Below are 15,102 nucleotides of genomic sequence, written 5' to 3'. Positions count from 1 at the left end.
CTACCTTGACATAACTAGAGACGCAAATGTGATCGTTCGAGACCTCCACGCATTTGCGAAAGAGGCGGTGGTTCAAGCTGTCATGAAAGAGGTTGTTGTTTGACAACCACCACAAGAGGACATGCTTCTACTACTTCTGCCACAACCGAATGGGTTGGTTCTAACGATGATGACTTCATGCCAACTCCTCAGAGAATTCTCTAATGACAGAGCAGATGACTGGGATCCTAACTTTGATTATTTTCCGTGTACACCGGCACCACGTAGACCAAAGTCTCTAGAATACGATTACCAATAGATGGGCTGGGAAATAAGGCACAGACAACTTCAAGGGCCATTTCGTCCGTAATATTTATGCTACTAATTGTTGAACTTATTGAATTCAAGGTTGTTTTATCATTTTTAATATATTATCTAAGGCGTCTATGTATCTTAGATGTAGTCTATATGATATTAGTAATGTTTAAATTTTATATACCCATCTCATATACACATATATTCAATGTGGTTTTATTATTTCACTTACATGTATTTATTCTATCTTCACTTAAATATTTTCTAAGATTTTTTATTTTTATCTTATATAATTTCTTGGATTTATATAATTTTTATATAAAAAATGTACCTTGAGCCTAGCTACCCGCCTCCTAAGGGGCGGTTAGCCCTAAGAGGGCAGTAAGACCTACGGGCCCACCACCGTAGCGCTCGGGGTGCCACGGTGTCAAACTCAGGTGGCTTACCGCCCTCCCAAAGGTCTCAGTGGTAGGCGCCTAGTCCCGAAAATTTTCTCATCTAGGTATATTTTTTAATTATTTTGTTTAGAAAATATAAAAATAAAAAACTTGACAAAAACGATGTTTAGGAGCCAGTGAACCACGTGGCCCAAGAGAAGTTACCATGCCAACAGTTGATAAGGCACCCATTTCGGATGCTAAACGGGCCGTTCCATATACGCTTATCGCGGCCCTCGTGAACAGCGGTGTGTCGGCATGCGCTGCGCCGGGCTGCCGGGACATTTCTGGTGCGAAGTCCCCAACTAGTGGGCCTCTCTGGCCCGCATGCATTCTCCAGGGTCGGTGGCCTATCACGCCGATGGATCGATATCGGACGCTGCTGCTCGATCGATCGCCTTCTGCCTGTCACCGCCGGCTGGCCTGTCCATGCTGAAGAAAATTCTTCTCTTCTTCGACAGGCCACCTGCCGGCCGAATAATTTGCCGACTCAGACTACCATTAGAGTTGGACTGCCTCAGCATCCTCAAAGCTTCCCTTTATATTTCGATTCCCTCATTTCTTGGAATGAATGATGGCGAGGTCCTCGTGGGGCGAAGACACCCATATCTTTGTCCAAGTTTGTTGGGGCGTTACTATCACTGATCCCAACTCAGAATCAGGGTATTAAGGAAAAACAGGTCGTTCAATATACATGGTACAAATATGATTGTTGTGCGCAATGAGGGCTTGCTAGCTGTAAGGGGAATTTTTCTTAGTTCTTGCGTTATGGTTTATCAGGATCGTTTATTTGTATTGGAATTCATGTTGAAAGAATAGGTGAAAAAAATTATAGAGTGAATAAGAGAATTAACGGATGAGATTGTATTACATGGACTTGTGGATGACTGAGATAAGCCATGTGTCCACAAATCCATATGAAGTTGCATTTCCCCTTGCTAGCTAGACATAGCGAGTCATTAGTGCCGTGCGAGTCCATGTGGAGTTGCATTTCCCGTTGCTAGCTGGACGCATGTAGACCTGAGCTTGACCGCTTAAGCCTAGCTAGCTATGGTAGTGCCGGCAGCATGCATTGCAGGTAGTACTTGGTACTCAGGACTGTGAGAATGCGCATGCTTTGTCTTGTCGGTGTTCTTGTAAGGTACTCTGCCCGGTGGTAAAGATAAGGACTATTTGGAACGTTGAAATTTAACAAAACAGTTGCATGGATTTTGCCAGATGGTTCAATCCCTTCATGTACATATGGCTGAGATAAGCCATGTATACACAAGTCCATGTGAAGTTGTATTTCCCCTTGCTAGCTGAACGTAGCGAGTTCCATGTGACACAATCGCACAATCACGTGTGAAGCAGAGTAAGAAGACTCAGAGCCGACATGGATGGCTCAACATCCCCTTACACTCACGATGGCGCGATCCCAAGGCATCGATGGTGTCTAGAATGTAGTGATTGTAATGATCGTTGATGTCTTAAGAGTGGGTTGAATAGGATTATTTAAAACTAAGGTTCAAAACCATAAGATAAACTTATTTCAAATTTATATCTAAATTTTATCTAAGTTTATCTAGCATTTCTACTTTACCACAATAAAATTTTGCTCCCTATGAACCAATCCTACCAACTACACACATCGATTTAGAAAAGGTAAATACGGAATAGTAAATGCAAGAAATAAGTATGGAATGTAAAAGGAGTAGAGAATGAAAACACTCAGAATACTGACTTTTTCCTATGGTATTGGTGAATTACCGTCCACCCCCTAGTCCACGTTGAGCCCCTCGCAAGAGCTAATATCTCTAATTGGATAACTCCCATTAGAGCTCCCCACTTGTAAATAGGTCTCCTACTAGGCCTCTTCCACTCAGCATTGTCTCCACTATGGTAGTGCTTCGCCACTCCAGCACAAGCCACTCCTATCGCTCATAAAGTTTATGGCCGCTCCATAACCTTCTCAGAGGGTCTTGCAAGACAAGAACACCACCAAACTATCAAGGTCCCGACAACCACCAAACACAAATGTGAATCACTTACTTGATCCAACACTTGACTAATCACCTAGCTATATGCATACTAGATCTAAACTAGCACTAATCAAGTCCATAATCTTATACTAATAGTCTTGGTCTTTAATGTCCTCAACTTTGGTGGTAAGAATTTCTCTATTGCCCCGTTTGGATCTTGGAATTGGGCCCATAATCTTGGAATTAGAGTTGGACCCAATTCAATTCTGGTGTTTGCTTCATTTGACTATGTGGAAACAAATTGAAGGGCCACTTCTCTGAAATCGACGCATAACTACATAATCCCCTTATCCAATTCTACGGTTGTAACCTCTGAATTAGTTGGATTTCACCCCGTTCATTCCAGCCAACTCGCCCCGTGTCCTCTCGTGCTCATTCTCGACTCAAAATCAATGCAGATTTGCCAACACCGTCACCCGTGCTCGAATGGCAACTGCTGCTGCGGATGTAGCTGGTTTTGCGGTGGATCCGATTCCATTGAGAACATTGAAGCACCGTGGCTTCCGTGTTGGCGGTGGTGGCGGCACCAAGCGAGGCCACATCCTTGGTCTCCATTTGCTTCTTCTTGGCAGCTATCACCTCTTCTTCTTGCTGCTGCCATGGGAGCCTCTTCTTCTCGCGATAAGGTTTGGCTTTTAGTGGTACATAGTGAGCTCATGATGAGGGGCAGGGGTGGAGCTTCTTGGTGACCAAGGTGGGTCGCGGCCCCTCCTAGTCCAACAGCTTTTTTGCATTTCGTAGTTCGTTTTAAGTCCAATATGTCAATTTCTTTGAGAATTTCCTTGAGTTTGACCCCCTGCGACCCAGTTAACTTCACCGACCCCTACTGACATTCGGCCCAAGCTCCGCCTCTGGTGAGGAGTCACCGGAGATGTCCCCGATGGTGGCATCTAAGTAGCAGCCAGACCTACTAAAGCAAGAGGGCAACACTTTCTTCAAGAAGGAACACATTAGCACCGCCATCAACACCTACACCGGGGTAAGGGTAACACCCATCACCCACCAAAAAATTTTCTACATAATTCGCATGCTGCTCTTGCCATTTCAAGTTGTTAGGAGTGGACTTTTTTACCTTGTTTAATCGATGCGTTGTGGAGTTATCAGTGAGGTCTCGTGCATTCAACAGATGGCTGCAGTGATTTTGGTGCGTCACACTGATAAATTATTTGTATTCTCTCAACTGCTTCCAGAGTACAACTAAGTAGTCATGTCTCGGTAATTTGATTTGTGTTGTTGGCATTGCTGGTCAGGATGGTTAATTGCTCCTCTGTCAAGTTATCTCACATTTATCTCAAAAAATGTTGTCTCGCATTGAAGACAACTTTCTGTTGATGTAAAGCTTGTTTGTGGGCAGCTGGGTGGTGTGATTACTTATTACACATATTGCTGATGTCATCTAGACTCTGGAGTAGTTCCTTTGTTCCAAAAGGAGATGTCTGCTACCTAGCTAACAATTGCTTCAATACAATGCAAATTGGTGACCATACCCAGAATGGATGGAAACCACATATTATGTATGTATGCATGTCGTCATTTATCATGTTTGGACTTGTTTGCATTTTTCATGTATGTTGCGAATTTGTATATATTTTGTATCTATGCTCATGATGTTAGCTTCCATGTAAAGTGGTGGTTGTTAATGCTAGAGAAATCAATGGAAGAAGGAAGCAATTCCAAAATGGCATATCCAAATAGGTTCAGGAATTGAATTGGAGCTATATTCCAACAAGCAAATTCAAGTTTCAACCAAACAACAGAATTGAAATCACAGTCTAATTCCAATTTCATAAGAAATGGAATTGCTTCTCTAATTCCATGAAAGAAATTTATTTTCAGGAACCAAAGATAGCCTAAAGTTTATGTGTATGCTCATGAGCTCTAGCACCTTCAAATAGCTGAGTGGGGGTGAGGGTTCTATTTATAGCCCAACTCCTAAAACTAGTTCTTACCTCTCAGACCTAGAAAATTATGAACACTGGATGATCCAATAAGCATATTTTTCTTAGCACCGGAACATCCGGTGAGTACATAAAACTTCTAGCAAATCCTTTGGTGTGCTCATCAGAACATCCGATGAGTATACTGTATCTTCCGGTGAGAACAATGGATCATCTGATGAGTGTTGGCCCCTGGACTTCTTCAGTTCATCCCTCGTTGGAAACTTGTTCTGGTGTAACCTTCCGATGCACATCGGAACTTTCGATGAACCTTCCGATGTTCACATCAAATCATTCAATGAGTGTAATGCGATGTAGACTTTATCCAATTCAATCCAACTTTATCCCGACTTCAATAGCTTTTCTTCCATGATGTGTTGGGTCTTCCTCTGGTCTATAAGGACTAGCTAAGCCTAGTGTGTATCACTACTAGGTAACTAACATAAACACATTAGAACAATCTACTAAACTCAAACCCCTTTTGTAGTATGGTCAAATAAAACAAACTTATACACAAGTGATATTCCTAACACCATGATCACTTATCTAAACAATAGGTCATTATATCTTCATGGATCTCTTTTTAGGCTTTCATGTTTAATCCTTTGAGATCCTTGGGATGTGATTGGATGTTCGCATGGGAAATTTCACGTATGGACAGTATATGCAAGCTAAGTGGAGTTATATTTGTTGAAAAGATGAGTGCTTGCTTGGTTGTATCTGACTAGACATGCTGAGCTGAGTTTCTGTTTGGTTGACCGAGTCTATCACATGAGCTAATGAAAGAGTTGAGATTGTGATTGGTTGCTTGCATGAAGGTGATTTTGTGACATAGCTAATTTTTCTTGGGTCAGGCCAAAGACGTATATTTGCATCCGTCGGGTCACACTGAAGCAATAGATGTGGGCAACTAAACACACTTGTTTATGAGATTATATGCTTCCGCCAAGCCAAGATCTCCAAATACAGACAATCAATCACACTCTTGATACCCCAAGTATCCATGAAACTAAATTTTTACACACTTGAAAGGGATCGGTAACGTCCAAAAAGGGGAGTGAATTAGGACATGTAAAACTGATCAGCTCCAAAAACTACACAAGATAAACCTATATCAATTTCTATCTAAAAGGCTCTAGGTTTATATAGAGTGTCTACTCTACTGCTCAATAGGGTTTACAACCTAAAGCCAATCCTAGCAAATTACTCTAAAAAGGTAAACAAGCAAAAGTAACTTGCAAGTATGTAAATAAGGAAATGTAAAAAAGGTAGAGAGAGCAAACTCGGCACAAAGGAATTTTAACCTATGGTATCGATGGTATAAACGCCACTCCTAGTCTACGTTAGAGTAGCCACCTAGGATATTACTCCCGGTCGGCACCCATTCACGACCCTTGAGCCACCTAGACCTCAAGTAGGTTGAGCCACCAAGCAACAAAGGCATGGCTCACCACAAGCCTCTCTTTCGGTCACTTGTCGCCGTCTTCACTTCGGAGCTTGAGCCACCATGGAAAGGGTCTCAGTATCCTCGTACAAGCTTCTTGCTGCCGCGCCACACAAAGTTGAAGGGTCGACAACCTTGAGCCACCATGGCTCAAGGTGTCGGTGAGTCACCATGACTTCAAGGTATCGGCGTACCACATGGTACAAGGTAGAATCACTCCTTAATCCCCTCTCTGTGTAGCAATACCTAGCAACAACTCTCTCTAAGCTTAATAGCACTAATCACTCCCTAATTTTCTGCTAATTGACTTGAATGATCACTTTTATCACTTTGGAGCCTTGAATGTCTCCTTAACTATATGTGAGCTTCTCTGGATTATAGCACACTCAAATGACCGAGTGGGGGTATATATAGCCTCAACTCCGCTGTGGGGGAACCGTCCAGATAATATTCTAGTTAATCACCAAGTTGATCATCTACATAATCATGACTTCAACGATTAACTAGAATATCATCCCGGTAATCCCTGCACGTGTTTTATTCCTAAGATCGGAACACATGCTTTTCCAACATAAACAATCACAACCAATCTTAACAAAGAGCGAGTAATAAAATCATATTACAAGTTCTTAATCATTTACAAGTTTAAAACAATTTACAGTAAAAGAGATCTAAGAGGATACTAAAATTAATCAACTCCTAGCCAAAAGAGAACTACGCAGCGAAAACAAAAGCTAAAGACAACAAAATATGGGTGAAATCATTTGCCCTTAGACTTCACCCCAAAAGTGTGACCTCCAAGTAGTTTCGTACTCATTCTCGCCGCTAGCATTAGCGGACATGAAGTAGCCAAACACCGCCTCTTCCTCACCTACAAAACCTATAGAGCAGCTGAGTACGAAGGTACTCACAAGATTGAATCGATATAGGGTACATATAACTAACCAAACTCCAAGGATTATGCATTGGACCATTAGCAAGAAAAAAGGCTGCAAGGTTGATTAAAACATATGTGCCCCCACCTAGACACATATGTGTGAGCATCTAAACATAACTAACACACCCCTTCCAAACCTGTAACTATCAACCTGGACATGAGTGTAAATGGAACCATAGTAATACATCAATAATCAGCTATCAACATTACCCAACATACTACCCATACCACCATCTCACATTCGTAACTCTATAACTGATGCAAATGGATAGATGCATGCTCATGACCAAGAGCGCAATAATTCAAATTATTTTTACACCCTTCAGGGGGTACTCTTTTACCTACACGACTCAAAGACCATACGGATCACGTGTCCACAGAGACCCACTCGAGGGGGTACTCGTGTCAACCTTTCCCGATAAGCGCCAACCGTTTGATCATGCGTTAATAGGTGTGGAGGTCATCCAGAACTACTCCCGGAGCAAACTGGATACCCCTACAAGACCGCCCGCTCACACCATCGACTTGCATGCCAAAGGCCACAGCTACAAAGGTATTCGGCTTATCGTTCCCATATGTGACATCTAGTAAGCACGGAAAGTGCTAAAGCCAACCGCACCGACGGACGGTGCTTAACCGATGCAAAGCAGTCTATGGTGCCCAGGCTCCTCTCTTGAACTACCCGATGAACTCCTCCGAGGCAGAAAACACTCCTAATACCGCCCACATCTCATCTCATTCTCACATCTCATCCAACCATCGACATCATAATCAATATTCATGAGCAGTAAGTAAGCCCTAAGCTCAAGAACAATGGTTGCACCATCGTTGGACTTCAACCAAGGGCCTATGTATTACTAAGCATTTCAAATAACTTTCAAGTTAGACATCAACAATGTTATCAAGGCTACAGGGATATGGATCATCAAATAACCAAGGTAGGACAATGCATCACATAGGTTCTACCAATATAAGCCCGACATCGACTCATTGAACATGCAAACTTACATAAAGAATAATTTATCAATTTTAGACTCCACAATCCAAATCAAAAGGTGCAATATGTTTAGATGCTTGCCTTGCTGCTCTGGGGTTTGCCTAATACTTCCCGCACAACACTCGCAAAACTTCGAAAGGTTGGCATTGCATTCACTTTCTTGGAGTGTTTCTAAAGTTATTTGGACAATATTCACCGAGCTAAACTCAAAAATACCCCATGGATTGGATCTAGACTAGGTTGACCTTGGGCCTAAATGACACAAGGGTCAAATTGAGCTCGAAAACAACAGAGAAACGGTAGGGGATAGCTCACCTCAGCTTATGGAAGCTTTCTATTAGATTAGAATGCTTTATGGAAGCTCCAATTCACGAATCGATTCCTAGAGTGGTGGTGAACCTTGCGGTCTATGAACGGGTCTCCGGCGAGGGAGAAGAGGGGAAAACTTGGGGAAGTCCTCCGGGAAGTTCGTGGGAGTTCCCACCTTCAATCTTCGGCATTCGGACGCGACGAGTAGAGCTTTCTTTCTTTCTCTAGGGTCGGGGGGGGGGGGAGAGGGAGAGTAAGAGAAAAGTGAGAGGGAGGGAGCAAAAGAAAATGATCGATCCACTTAATCCGAGCATCTGTGTGCTAGCGGTCAAACCACGAGCTCGGGTGGTCAGACCATGGGAAATCCATGTGGCAACCCACATGGCAGCGCACCTGGCGGTCAGACTGTGGGTAACACTGATCAGACTGCGAGGGGGTTCTTTTGCTAAAATTTTCCTTAGTCTCCCCTCATCATCCTCTTTCTATTATTTTCCTTCTCCAAGGCATGTAGGGATTCCCTTGCATCGGTGCCATACAATCCCGATCGATCGGCCTATAGAAGCAACCAAAGAAGAGCTCTTGGCTGAACCCTACACCCTTACGGATTTGCTTACCTCAGAAGCGTGCGACTGTGTCGAAAGTACTGCTGAACGCACCCTACTCGAGAAGGGGGCAGCTGAACGTAGAGCTATTTTGACTTGTCCTGGTATTGATTTTGAAGTAGTCATGCTTCCAAAATAGCTTCTTGGCCTCTATTGTCGTCCCTGCAATTCTTTTTCTGCCAAACACGCAAGTTGGAATAATCTAGGAACACTATCGTATTCTTTGTAATCAACTATGTCCTGAATTTCATACCTTAACCCTCCATAAAAGCATGTCATTACAGCCTCTTCATCCTCAATGATGAGCAATGTTGGCCTGATCTTCCGATAGGTAGTGATAAGTCGGTGGGTGGAGAACTCGACGTTGATGATCCAAAGGCTTCGACCCGAACAGATCGTCTCCCTTGCAATCACTACACCACAGCTCCGATGGTTACCAACCGTGTCGCACGGTTGACCTCGCCAAGAAGGCTCAATCCCTGCAAGCGTACCGAGAACACAAGCAAGAACGTAGAAGATGCAATCTGAAATATTGCGAGTTGAATTCAAGCACTCGAAGTCGGGGTTCCACAAACACTTGCGGCGGCCTAGTCGGTCCGGAACAAGAGCAAAAATCTCACAACTGTGTGTAGATCAATATCTAAGCAAAACCCAACCCTAATTAGGGCGGCGACTAATGTATATGAAAGACTAGGGTCGGCCAAGGACCCCTGGACGCGTCCCTAATGGACTCCAACACGTTACATGGCCCAACGGCCCAAAAGATGGTGGTGCAGCACCCTGACAGATTCTGAATGTCCACTTGTTTCGACGATTTCCGTTGACTCAGAAAGAATTTGGACATGGGACTAGTACCGTTGGAAAGCTTATCTCCTTAGCTTTCCAACCATGTGTAGAACGTCAAAAACGAAGTCCGTATGCGTCCTGGGAGACGATTTGAGTGCAGACTGGTCCTGAACTCCGAAACGGACTCGAACTGGATTGGGCCTCCACCTTGGCTTGGGCGCCCTTGCTGTTCTTATCCCGTGTTCCTAAGTAACAATACATCACAATTATTCAGTAGCATCCCATCCTCATCAAAATATAAAGGAACACTAAGGAACGAGCTCAACTCATGATTTAGTTGACTTGCACGAGCTCGTGTCAATGGACCTATTGTTGGAGGAATACTCGGTGTGTGTGTATCCGAAAGAGTGATATCCTCATCACTCAATAATATCACAACGCAACATACTAATTTCTAGCTCCTGATAATATTCTTCTAGGATCTATCACCTTGGTTTAAGCGCTGCAATTTCTTACGCAAATCACGTTTATAAGAGGGTTGAACAAATCTATTACGCATAGCAACCTGTAAAGCATTCCATGTGGTAGGCGCTAATCCATTGATCATACTATATTCCACCAGATAATTGTGAATTCTTTAAATTTACTAGTGGCTTACCTCACTCTATGCACTTCAAGAACTAAATGAGCATTAAACTTCTGTTCAACTGTCATCTCCCAATCTAAATACTTTTCAGCATCATAAGCACCCGCAAAATATGGTATGATAAACTTAAACTTAGCAAATGGATCATCATTAACACGTAGGTTATGTTGCTGAAAATTATTACCTCTCACACCTTGATGGTTGAAGTTTAATCGGTCTCATTGTCGTGCATCAAAGGCGTCTTGTTCTTGCCTAAAAATTTCATTATCTGTGACGGACTCCTCTTGCTCATGGTTTGCGCCACGAGGATCCACATACCTATGGTTTGGTGGCTCATTAACCACTCGATCAAAGCATGTATTGAGCATGACAATACTATCATTAATTCGTTGCAATATAGTGTTTATCTCCGCAAGCTTCTTATCGAAGTCATCAGTAATAGCTTGTCGATGATCATTCAACACTATTGTGAGTTCTTCCCTCAAAACACACTCATATGCATCCAATGCTTCTCCTACCATGGTTAGTCAAAGATAGAAAACAACGAAAGATAAATTATCCCTATCGACTACTAGGTGGTGGAGGTGGAGTCACACACTCTCAAGTGTCTTACCACGCTCTTGCAAGTGTTCTTACCAATCACCGCAGTTGGCATAACCAGTGGCTGGTTCGTGATACCTTATCGGGTGCGAGTGAGGTAGTTGCCAGGGGAGAATCCGTTCTGATCGAGAGAAGGTGTAGCTTGGACATGTAGTATTTAGTAGCAAGGAATAGCAATAATTGAAATCAGATTAGCAAAGCTGAATAAAAGTCCACAATACTCGTCACAGTTGCTAGCCCAAACACGTTCCTAGAACTAGCTCAAGCAAGTCAAAAAGTATAACATACACAACCACAATGGAACAAAATTCGCAATGTAAACTGATTCTTTTTTTTAATTCTCTCTCTTTTTTGCACTCTTTGCTTCTTCTTCTTCTTTTTTTTGCACTCTTTGCTTTTTGCTTGCTTTTCTTTTCTTCCTTCTTCTTTTTTTTTTGTGAATCTAACACAAACTCAAAAACTCTTCTACTGTCTTTTCTAAAACCAATGAGGTACGTGAGTCACAAACTTTTTCTGGAGAGCAGGGGTATAAAGGTAATAAAAAGATACTCTCTTTGTCTCTATCTGAACTTTGGCTACCTTTGTTTCAGCTATGGATTGATACTCGAATTTTGTTGGACAATGCTCGATATGAAGGGTGTATGGGAGTGTCTGAGAGCAGCCAGAAACATATATACTCGACTAGACTATGGAGGCAAAATCGAATGGATAGTCGAATCCGAAAGGATGGTTGAATCCAACTAGTGGTCAAACCCGAAGAGGTGGTCGAAAATGACTAATGATCGAACCTGAGTAGATGGTCGAACTCGAGTAGATGGTTGAAGCGACTAGTGGTCGAATATGACTTGATGATCGACTCGACTACTGGTCGAACTCGAGTAGATGGTTAAAGCGACTAGTGGTCGAACAAGACTTGATGATCGACTCGACTAGTGGTCGAACTCGAGTAGATGGTTAAAGAGACTAGTGGTCGAACATGAGTTGATGGTTGACTCAACTAGAGACACAATCTAGGCTATAGCAAACAAGACCAGGCCGGGATACCCAACGACTATAACAACGAAGACTCGACACTAAAAACTAGAACACGATGACCAAGACCAGCAACAAAGACACCGACGATGGACTCAAACTCAACAACACGAATACTGAAAAAATTGTGAAGGCATAAAGTGGTTTGGACAGCGAAAAAACTAAGATCTAAATATTTTTGTGGGGCAATTTTCTGGACTCTAGGTAATTAAAAACGACGAAACAAAGGGGATAACTGAGATTACCTAACAGGCAATCGAGGCTCTGATACCACTTGATGCGTGTTTGCCCGATCTTCTAAAGGTAATATGATAAGTCGATTGGTGAAATTTAGACATTGATGATCCAAAGGCTCTGACCAAGACAGATAAATAACCCTCGCGACCACTACACCACTACTATGTGGTTATCAATCGTGCCAAGACACAGCTGACCTCACCAGGAAGGCTTTTCCTGTAAGAAAATCGAGAACACAAGCAAGAACAGGTAGATGCAATCTGAATATTGCTAATTACCAATAAAGTACTCGAGTTGGGGTTCCACAAACTGAACAAGCGGCAAAACTATATAAAACAAAATAATCTAAATAAAACCCAAACCTAAACTACGATGGCTACTGTGTATATATAAGGGGTACGTTAGGAGGTCGACCTAGGGTTGTGCAACCATAGAAAAAGACGTACATAACTTGGACTCCGACCCCGACACGATTACAAGACCCAACTAGGTCTAAAATGGTGGTGCAACAACTAATTTCTTTGACTCTAACTAAACTATAAGGATATTTAGTCGAGCTTATATCCATTGGAAAGGGCTCATCGTAAGCTTTCCAGAGTGTCCAAGATTGCCTAAAACGGACTTCGTATGAGAGAGTTATGCTCGTTTTACTAACGTGTTGTCCTGCGACTCGACCACGACCACGACTAGAGCTTAGCCTCGAGTCCGAGTAGACTTGGCCTTCTAGGGGTGACGTCTGGGTAAGGTTGTGGTGCTTCTCCCATGTTCTTAAGCAATAAAACATCATAAGAATTTAGTAGTAATCCATCCAATGAAGCATGAACATCAAGGAATAGTAATTGGACCTTGTATGATTTGAGGAATATTAATAGTATTGATCGTATTTGAAGGACCCATGGCTCATCACCGCCCCTCTGTTAGTGTACATGAGCATTTTCCTCGCTCTCACCCACGAGTCTTAGACGCTCATCATTTTTCCTCCAGAGGCTTTGCTCGGTGTGAATTTTACCATGACATATATGGTTTTGGTCCATGTGTAAGAGCCTTTGAGTCCCAGTGCTTTAACGGACCATGTTTTCCTCGTCGTGGTTCTCACCCCCTAGCGTGCTAATGTTGATCTGGATTCACCTACTTTCACTGCTTCAAGGTGAATGACCTAGTACTGGATTCCCAAGGGATTTCTAACCTCAATACTAAGCTATCCACCTACTATTCTTCTCATATGTAGGTGGCAGGTCAAGACCTGGAGAACAAGTAGCTCATTGACTTCGGTTGTTCGTGCCATATGACTGGAGATGCATCATAGTTCTCTACCCTCACCCCGATGAAGCGGAACGAGTACATTACTTTCAGGGATAATCGGAAAGGAAGAGTGAAGACTAAAGGTATGGTATGGGTGAATGAGAATTTCACTCTCAAAGCTATGGCTTTGGTGGAGCATCTAGGATACAATCTTCTCTCTGTATCTCAGTTGCTAGATGAGGACTAGGAAGTGTGTCTCAAGTTCTTGATTCCTCTGGCGCTTTAATTTGCCGAATTTCTAGAGTTGGGAGAGTTTTGTAGCTGATTTTTCTGAGTCTCTTTATTATTCTTGTTGTTTGATTGCACAACCTTCTTCTGAGCTTTGGATGTGACATACCAGACTAGGGCACATAAGCTTTGATTTGCTTACTCGTTTGGGTGCCCTAGGTTTGATATGAGGATTGCCCAAACTCAAGTTTGAGAAGAACATTTTTTGTGCTCCTTATCAGCATGGCAAGATGGTTGTCGCTCCTCACCCACCAGTCAATTTAGTGATGACTGAATGACCAGGAGAACTTCTTCATATGGACACTATTGGTCCTTCCCATGTTCATTCTGCGGGCGGGAAGTGGTTTGTTCTTGTTATAGTTGATGACTTCTCTCACTACTCTTGGGTCTTCTTTCTTGTGAGCAAGGATGAAGTGTTTTCACACTTTCGAAGCTTGATTTTGAGATTGTTCGAAGAACTCTCTAATGCATTGAAAGCAATTCACAGTGATAATACCACCGAGTTTAAGAACTATCTCTTTGATGCTTTCTATCTTGAGCATGGCATTGAGCAACACTTTTCTGCCCCATGCATTCTTAAGCAGAATGGCATGGTTGAGAGGAAGAATCGCACTTTGGTGGAGATGGCTAGGACGATGCTCGATGAGCATATGACTCCTAGGGAGTTTTTGGCTGAGGCCATTAGCACGGCGTGCTACATCTCCAATCAAATTTTCTTGTGTTCGATCTTGAAGTTGGCTTCTCATGAGTTGAGTTTTGGGAGGAAGCCAAAGGTTTTGCATTTGAAAGTTTTTGGGTGTCATTGCTTCATCCTAAAGTGTGGCAATCTTGACAAGTTCGAGTCGCGTTCTTCCGGTGGCATTTTCTTAGGGTTTTCTCTTCATGGTCATTCTTACAGGGTATTTAATCTTGACACTAACAACATCATGGAGTCTTGTGATGTGACCTTTGATGAATCAACCCCTTGTGCTAGCCCTATCTTTGAGTGTGCAGGTGACCAGGAGATGAGTGAAAACATCTTTGTAGATGGTGATCTTCTAGCTTTCGGGGATGATGAGGATGATCCACTACTTCCTACTACCACACTTGCTCCCGAGCTGGTTCCTGCCTCTTCTATACCTACAGAGGGTTCTGCATCCTTACTTTCACTTCAGCTACTTTCGAGCCTGCAATAGCAGTGTTTGAGGGGGATATCATCTCGCAATGCGAAGCTCCTCAACACATTCAGCGGTGATACCCTCCATAGATGATGATATTCTTGGTTGTAAGTGCTTTGGCGTCTAGCCTTAATCT

This window comes from Phragmites australis, chromosome 10, assembly GCF_958298935.1.
Source record: "Phragmites australis chromosome 10, lpPhrAust1.1, whole genome shotgun sequence".
Lineage (NCBI taxonomy): Eukaryota > Viridiplantae > Streptophyta > Magnoliopsida > Poales > Poaceae > Phragmites > Phragmites australis.
This window is presented reverse-complemented; position numbering follows the sequence as displayed.